We start from the raw sequence: 9631 nt of genomic DNA, 5'->3' as shown, positions 1-9631 counted from the left end.
TAATGTGTTTTTTTCTTTGAGTGATAGCTTACAAAACATGTTTTTGATATTTCCTTGCCAGAGATGCTGTTTTTAATAACTGGCATCACGTATTCAAGAAAACAAATTTTAACTAGAGTATTGTGCATAAACACCTGTACTTGATACTTGAAATGTAATAATAATCTGTATACAATAAGAGATCGCAAAGGAGACAGCTAAAAAAGTTAAAATGGCATAAATCTAGGTTTCCAAAGGATCTCACATTCTCTTTGTAGTATATAGAGAACTCCTGATTTGGTTCATGCATTTTGTTGTTTTAACTATTTTGGTTCAATCTACAAATCTTTAACAATTTGAACGATTAAAGTTTCATACTGTAACAGTTTTAGACAATTGATTATCTATTAAACCACATCCAAATAAGTGGTATTTTTATCAATTCATAATTCTTTGAAATCCTCTTTTCCTTTGACTTAATAAAAACTATAACAATTTTAATTAATATTATAATGCTATATATTATGTTAACAAATAGTAAATGAATAATAATAACAATTGTTATATATTATGTTAATATTATAATAATTTATGTCGACACGAAGATAAAAAAAACACGTTTCAATGATGTATTTGGATTTTAGTAAAACTTTATATTTTAAAAGTTATAAAAGATACTAACAATGAGTATAATTAAATATAATAATATAATATTAACAAAAATACCAAAAATTTCATAAAAACTCGTCCAAACTATTTTTTACCTAAAATAATCGTCCCGACAAGTTTAGTACTTCAAAATACTAGTCTCTGAAATTTTCTTAATCTAAAATAGTAGTCATTAATCACGACTAGTTTAAAATACCAACTTCTAAAATTATTTACAAATACTACCTAAAATTAAAAACTTTTTTATGTAACGAATTTTTCAAAAAACTTTTCCAAAAGTTTTATCATATCACGGGTGCAATTGTGCAAATGAAAAGAAATCGACCCGGACGAGTAATCCTACTCCTAGTGGAAAGAAAAGGGCAAAACCGTCATTTCCACGTCACCATTTGCATGATATGATGATAACGCGTCTCTTTGTAACACCCATTAGCCTCCTCCATCTTCCCTTAATAATATTAATAATTAATAATAAACCCACTCTCCACCATTTCCACATAAACATTCAACCAACTTTCACGCCGATCAAATTCCCTTACAAATAACAGATGGCTCAAAGAACAGAGAAAGAAGACGCAGAGTTCAAATCCGTACCGGAAGCCTTGACTCTCTGCGTCAACAACTGCGGTATCGTCGGAAATCAGAACTGCTTTAACTGCAACGTAGATCCGGATCCTTGAGGTCTCCGGTGAGGTCAACGGTACGTGATGAGTCGGTTGATCTGGTTGTAGATCGGACGGCTGTGATGATAGATGAGATAAACCAGAAGCCGATGGAGAGAGTTGTGAATCGGTGCTCCGGCTGCCGGAAACGAGTCGGATATTCCGGATTCCGGTGCCGGTGCCGGTGCGGCGAGCTGTTCTGCGCGGAGCACCGGTACTCCGATCGGCATGAGTGTAGTTATGATTATAAAGCTGCTGGTCGTGAGGCGATTGCGAGGGAGAATCCGGTGGTGAAAGCTGCGAAGATTGTTAGGTTTTGAAGGTTGTACGGAATTCGATTGAAGAAATTGAAATTCGAAGAAGAGATCAACGCTCGAGGTCTTGTTATTTGTTATTGTTATTATGATCTCTGTGTTCATGTTCATGAATTAAATCAAAATCATCTGGGAGAGATTGATCAACTGGTGATTGAAGTATCGAAGAATATTAAAAATATTTGATAGATAAATTGTTAGGTTTTATTGTTATTGTTATTATTGTATGATTTTTCTCTCGGTGTTTAAAATAAATTAGTGTATAATATAATAATAATAATAATAATAATAATAATAATGCTTTTATTTCTTTTTGTGTTTGATACATTCGGGTTCGATACCTCGGATGTTACATTTCTGAAAAGAGTTCAGTTGGTCGTGTAAAATAAAATATCGACGTCGAAAAACAGGAACTTTGTTTTCAGTAGGATCGAATTTACTATTCGGGTCCATTGCCTCAGATGCTACGTTTCTGTAGGTCATGTGAAATCAGGGGTGGCTCGTGTGACAGCGAAAACAAGTTAGGGCATTAGACCCATACTTAGTTAAGGCCTCCAAGTCCAAAAAAACATTATATATAGATATATTATAATGGGTAAAATAAACTCTAAGTTATGTATTGGTGTGGTGGTAGGCTTGGTTGTTATTAAAGTATAGGTTATGAGTTCAAAACTTCTAATAAACAATTTTTTTTCTTAATAATTGTCATAAAAAGGCCCCAAAATTTTGTTTCGATTTAGGCCTCCACATTTGTTGAGCCGACCCTGTGTGAAATAACATATCGACGTCAAAAAACCGTAACTTTATTTGCGGCGCTGCTTGTTGCCTCCTTATCTGTCTCTCTCTAATGTAATTGGATTGTTTTGGTAACTTATTTAATATATTGCGTGATTTTTAAATAATAATCAATTATGAAAGATATCTTCTATATATCATGTTATATTAAGATGAGCCCATGGAACCAGCCAGCACACAGGGTATTAGGTGGTGGGTTGGTTCTGTTTGTGGTGCATCTTGAGCACACCGGTTCGTAGGGTGTCATTGTTTTAGTTGGGAATGGTGGGGCCGCTGGTTTTATGTCATGTGTTTTGTCGTATATGGTAGGCTGATCGTGTAATAATGATACTAAGAAATAGAAACGTAACGTTGGCATCGGTTGTGTTGATAAGTTAATCAAACCGAAGAAACATTTCAAGCCGAAAATGATTGATCGGTTTAACATTTAAAAGCGTCGTTTATGAATTGGGTTTTTAAGATTTCACAATTCTAATGTTGTATTCGGTTTGGAATTTGTTTTAACGATTTAACAATTCTAATGTTGTATTCGGTTTGGAGTTTGAAATTAGTGTTGACCTATGTCAAATCTAGATCCGGATCCAATTGATTCAGTTCATGAATCAATGTTGATCAATTGACTCGGTTCGTGAATCGGTGTTGACAGATATTGGATCTGGATCATTGACGCACACCTAGACTCCGAACAAACTCAAAGTACTCAATGTGTTAGTAAATGGACCAATCATATATCAAGAATCTTGAGTTTACAACAACTCCAGACTCGTAATAGTCTGGATTGGCATGATTTGGATTCTAGATTTCTAGCTGTTCACACACCGAGTCTCGACGAGTCTAGCACAAGTTATCTTTCCGTTTAAGCGTTACCTTAACACGACCCTAAGAAGAGAATACTTTTTAAGAAAGTAAAAAAACCTTTTGGGCACTGTAAATACAACATCAACAACCAGAGTAACGACATTCAACACACTTGGTTTTTTATATTTAGCACACACAACGCTTGTAATCCATCCGACTATGATTCTGAGCTTTCTTACACGGTACTTTACGTTGTTACGGATATTTTTGATACCCATTTCAACAGTTTGTAAAATGACACGGTTGGTTAACAGTTCCGATTGATTAGTTATGCATTTTTCGTTTTCTAATACGTAGCTTTATTTATGTACTAATGTACTATAATCATGAATCGATTTTATTGTTTTGTAAAACTTTAGATTAATAGTTTGAAAGAAAACTAAAATGTCGGTTTAAATCGTCAAAACCGATGGAAACAGTGAGTATTAGGGATGAGTTTGGTACCGTACCAGTACCGAAAATACCGATCCCGAAAATCGCCAAATCTTGGTACCGCTACTGATACCGAAATATTTGGTTCGGTACCGGGACGGTACCGGTATTGAAGGTAAAAATTTGGGAAATACCGGTACCGTACCGATCCCGAAACTCAAAACTTTGGTACCGATTCGGTACCGACGGTACCAAATCGGTACCGATTTCGGTACCGGTACCGGTATCAAGTACCCTTCCCTAGTGAGTATTGTTGTTTGACGTTAGTTTTAACTTTTAAGTGTAAACCTATAATGTTAGACCGGGTCGTGTTGACCCACTTTCTTTTCATTTTATCCATTTTTCCAAATTGTACTTAACAAAATGGCAAAATGAAATGAGCAGATTTGATGAAATGTGTGGAGACATGGGAAGTTGAGAGTGACATTTTATTTATTTATGAACATTTTTAAAGTTTGAGAAGTAACGTTTCTCAATTTTAAGACATTTTTAAAGTTTGAGAAAGTAAAGTTTCTCAATTTTAAGAAAAGAACTTTATTTGTCTTGTGTTTGAAGGGTTTATCTTTTATAGTTTTACCATCATTTCTTATCTAAAGGTTCATTATTTATTGTGTATACTTTTGTACCATGTTTTTCTTTTTATATCTATAATGAGATTTAAACTGTCTCGAGTTACTTAATGTTTCAAATCGGACTTGAAAACTCCCGTAGGCAAAAACCTCAACAACCGGGTAACCCCCTCCCCCCTCCTCTTCCTAACACAGGCGCTACAGCTTGTACTGGCGACCTCTCCTAAGTGAAACAGTCGGGCTCCCACTAAGACAGAAGGCTGCGATTATACTCGAGGATACCGTAAAAATCATCTAAGGAATAAAAGGCTGTTTTAACCGAAAAGCAAAAGAAGGATGTGGCGCATGAAGTGCATCTAGGCTCATTCAAAGTGATAAGGATTCAGACATCTTTAAATCTATCATTATCTTATCTTACTATACTATTAAAACAATACAAGGTTTTCATATGGCATTCAACTAGCATGTCCACATAGGCTTCTAACTCATCAACTTTCCATTTATATAATTTTCAGATGTTAATTTGAACATTAATTTTAAACATTAACTCCTAAGTTGAAGAAAATTTTAAAATAAATTGCTATAATAATCATTTATTTAGTAATAAAGACAATTAATTGTTTATATTGTTACTTTTTAAATTTTGTGACTTTGCTATTTTTTTTTTGAATTTTGGGAAATTATTTATGAACGTTTGAACGGGATGTATGAATGTTTGGATTGAAATTGTGGTTTAAGTCACGAGGTTTTGATTATAATGTTGTTTTATTAAACGTGCAATTTCATAAAAATTATAATTATATCTCATTGTTATATCCATTTTTTAGCATTTTTATGTTGTGTACTTACATGTTTTATAATTTCAATAAAAATAGTTTTTATAACACGCAACTTATGTTACAACATCTACATCTTACATTTACAATTCATTAAAATGTATATAAAACACACACACACACACACACATATATATATGTATAAGAAGTTCTATCTATTTTTCGTCCGTGTGTAACACGAGATCTAACCTAGTATATATATTAAAAACCAAAGATTCCACCTCTCACAAATTCACTATTAATTAAAATTTTAAATGTAAAAATTAGGAAGCGTTTTGTACAATTCTCTAAAGCTTTCTTTATACTTTGGTTTGCACTTTTTGATTCTCTATTGTAGTTAGGGTTGGGCTCGGTACCGTACGGGTACTGTACTGAAAATACCGATTTGAAAATCACAAATTCTTGATACCAGTATCGAAATATTCAATTCGGTAAGGTACGATACCGGTATTGAAGGTAAAAATTCGGGAAATACCGGTACCGAACAATACCGTAGCGGTACTGGTATCATACCGATCCTGAAACTCAAAACTTTGGTACCGATTCGGTACCGATTGCACCAAATCGATACCGATTTCGAAACCAGTACTGAATTTGCTTATCCCTATTATATTTGTATTGCATATTTGTGGTCATGTTTGTTTTTTTAGGAAGCTTTTAGTTTTGGACTTCAAGATTTTTTTTACTGCATTAGCAATTAGATTTATTTACAAGGTTATTTGTAGCACCGCTAATAGTATTTTTATGTTATTATCCACTCCTTTTAATCAGCTTTTATCCATTGTGAATTAACATACTGATTGTTGGTATCGTACTAGTGATTAAACAAACCAAACTGATACAAACCATACGTTTATACCGACTTACCGAGTTTTCATTATCTACAACCGTCATCTATTGCAAACCCACGCGCCGCAACGCACGGGTACAGAAGCTTGTTAGCATAATAATTATTAACATTTATGGTATTGTTAACTTTTAGGATAGAATATAAAAACATTTATTAACCCCCTCTTATTTGTTACATCGTATATCACAAATAGAAAATTTGTAGGTATTTCTCGCTTGTGGCCTAGTGGTAAGAGGTTTGGGTTCTCCAGTGAAGACCCAAGTTCGAATCCCATTTGTGTCATATTTGGGGGGATATTGGCAATGAAGGATTTGAGCTAGGCCTTGTGCAAAGATTGTCAGTTCGAATCTTGAGCCGACACGGGTTTTCGTCCTACCGTGTGTTACGCCAGAGAGTTATGCTCTTGTGGTGGCACAACGGCTGTCAAGTGGCAGTCGGCGGTATGGTTTCCCGGTGGAACGCTCAAGTCAAACTCTGAAGCCAGCGTGGGCCCGATTAAGACAACATAGTCTGACCAGAGTGGGGCATTGGGGCTCTCCAAATTTGGAGAGTGCGGCAGCTTTAATATAAGAAAGTCGCCGTTCTAAAAAAAATTGTAGGTGACTAGTTTGCTAATCATTCACTTGCGGCCTTAAACAACCGTCAAGCGATTCTAAAATGTAAGCAAATCGGATAGTCTCCATTGTTCTAGTTGGCTAGTCGGAGCCTCGGAGGTGCTCAATATACATGATTTGGATGCATTAGTCTTATAGTTTTAGGTTATGATTAATTTTAGCGTATTTACCCGAATTATAATGCCATTTTGAGCCATTTTAAGTTTTCCAATTTTTACATGTTTAATTTGTTTTTAACTGGTCCATTTTGCATCACTGATGAAAAATTTTGGACCTGCCACAGACTAGTATGCCTGTTGAAAGGGCCTTTGTCTGTGTTCTCGTTAACCATGTCACATATTCGATCATCAAAGGGTCATGTGGAACAATTAAGACTAGAAGAACCGTTACCATATATTGATTGAAAAGTTCTCGCCTTTTGCCTTGCCAACAAACTTTTATTCTTGTCCATAATGAACTCGATAGGATATTTAGGGTTTTTAGGCATTTACTCTCAAATCATCTTCTCTCTAATTTCCCATCCCTCTCTTTACAATATGTTTTTACTAGTTTGAGACCAGTGTATTACACAGAGAATTCATAAAAATTAAAATATTTAAATATTAAACAAAATACAATCAATAACACATAACACAATTACAAATTACATTAAAATTACAGTAATTACAAAACAAACATTACGCAACTATTTTATAAATAAGAAAAAATTTCCTTGTACACTGCATTTGTGGTTGTATTGGTCAGATTATCTTGTTTATTAAGAATCAGAATCTTTAGCCCACACCTGCTTGTAACTCTTGACAAGGCGACATATAGCTGTTCATGTGAAAACACGGGTTCTTTCAAGTACAAACCAACCCTAGATAATGATTGACCTTGGCTTTTATTTATGGTCATCGCAAAACATATTGTAAGGGGAAACTGTCGTTTTTGAAACTTATATGCTATTTTGTTGTCTGTTGGAGTCAGTGGTGATCTATGGATCAAAGCTCTATGTCCAATGTTAGTTTTAGAAATAATTTTTTGCTTCAACTACACAAGTACCTAAAGATATAATTTGTAGTTGAGTACCGTTAGTCCGTTACAAAAGCCTTCTTTTATGTTTAGATTTCTAAGGAGCATAACAGGAACACCGGTTTGAACCCGATATTACAAAAACCGGTTTGTAGTTATAAACCACCGGGTTAGGACCGGTTTTACAGTTTTTTTTAGCTATAATCGGTTGAACCCGATATTTTGGAACCGGTTAGACAAAAACAGGTTTCATCCGGTTTAAAACCCGTTTGTAGCTCAAAACTAATTTATATCTCACATAGCATATCCATTTATAGCTCATTAACCATTTCATGTAATTCCCCATTGAAAAATCAATTTATCGTAAAGGAAAATATGACTATAATTATATTAATGATATTAACAATTGCTTATGTTACAATAAGAAAGATATTTTGGAACCGGTTAGTCAAAAACAGGTTTAACCCGGTTTAAAACTCGTCTGTCTATATACTTCAGCTTCAAAACTAATTTATAGCTGACATATCATATCAATTTATTGCTCATTAACCATTCCATGTAATGCCCTGTTGAAATTTGGAAATCAATTTATTGTAAAGGAAAATAGGTTAATCATGATTTGGATGCATTAGTCTTATAGTTTTAGGTTATGGTTAATTTTAGCGTATTTACCCGAATTATAATGCCATTTTTGAGCCATTTTAAGTGTTCCAATTTTTACATGTTTAATTTGTTTTTAATCGGTCCATTTTGCATCACTGACGAAAAATTTTAGACCTACCACAGACTAGTATGCCTGTTAAAAGGTCCTTTATCTGTGTTCGCGTTAACCATGTCACATATTCGATCATCAAAGAGTCATGTGGAACAATTAAGACTTGAGGAACCGTTACCATATATTAATTGAAAAGTTCCCGCTTTTTGCCTTGCCAACAAACTTTTATTCTTGTCAGTTGCGGATTCAGGAATTTTTTTCAGGTGGTGCACTACTTTTATATGCTTCAATTTCATAGAATCGGGTATAAAAAGTCCCAAGTCGGTTCGAGATTCGGGTTGGTTCGATGATTCGGGCAGAGTTCATTACAAACTAACAATTAAAACTAACAAAAACTACCAAACTAAAACTAAAATTTAACAATTAACAACATCAAGAACAATTAAATATTTAACAAATAAATATAAACTTAACTTTAGAGAGAGAACCACTGTGTAGGTGTGTGTTCTATACAACTCTAAATTGATATAATGTTGACTTAAAAAAAAGATTTAGAGATTTTGTGTGTTTTATAAAACTCTAAATTGATATAAGTTGGCTTAAGAAAACAATTTAAAAATTTGCTAGCTGCATAGAATTAAACCCATGACCTTCCACTTACAAAGCCAACAACTTACCAACTCATCCAGCACTTGTAATGTTAATAGAGTGGTTTCTTTCTAATTTATAACATGGTTCCTCTAATATTTTCTAGATATCAATATACTATTATTTCGAAACTCGGGTGGTTCCCGAAAACCACCCATTTAAACTCTAGGCATTCACTCTTAAATCATCTTCTCTCTAATTTTCCATCCCTCTCTCTACAATATGTTTTTATTCATTTTTACCTAAAACTTAACTAATAAAACATATTCTTTTTTTACCTAAAACTTAACTATTAAGCTTATGTGCCATTATCTAATTGGTTACTTGACCTTAGGAGAGAGAATAGTGAGTCCTTAAATTTGGAGAATCATTTATTTTATCTTTTTATTTAAATTATGAATGAGATGAAATAATGTTATTAGATGTTTTCTTTAAAATTTAAAAATAAAAATGGAAAATATTATTGAATGCATTACACTCATTACTTCAAGGCCACATAAGTGGGCCTCTCTTGCTCAAACCTTAAACCCCTTATCAAGAACAAAGTTGGTTTCCAGCCCATCTCCAGAGCATTTCGTTGTTACCTAAAATAATCTGAAAAATACTAACCAGGCCAGATCACCAACATTACGTGTTGTTATGTGCACCAATGGTTAACATTGTATGTATTGCTATC

General features: G+C 33.8%; 1 pseudogene; it reads left to right on the top strand.

Moving 5' to 3' along the window:
• The first annotated feature begins 1196 nt into the window (after positions 1-1196).
• On the top strand, positions 1197-1632 carry LOC143616332 (zinc finger A20 and AN1 domain-containing stress-associated protein 5 pseudogene; annotated as a pseudogene).
• The last annotated feature ends 7999 nt before the right edge of the window (positions 1633-9631 follow it).

The sequence above is a fragment of the Bidens hawaiensis genome, unplaced genomic scaffold (assembly GCF_021521415.1).
Source record: "Bidens hawaiensis isolate Kalapana, Puna unplaced genomic scaffold, B.hawaiensis_p1.1 tig00046810_1, whole genome shotgun sequence".
Classification (NCBI taxonomy): Eukaryota; Viridiplantae; Streptophyta; class Magnoliopsida; order Asterales; family Asteraceae; genus Bidens; species Bidens hawaiensis.
This window is presented reverse-complemented; position numbering and strand designations above follow the sequence as displayed.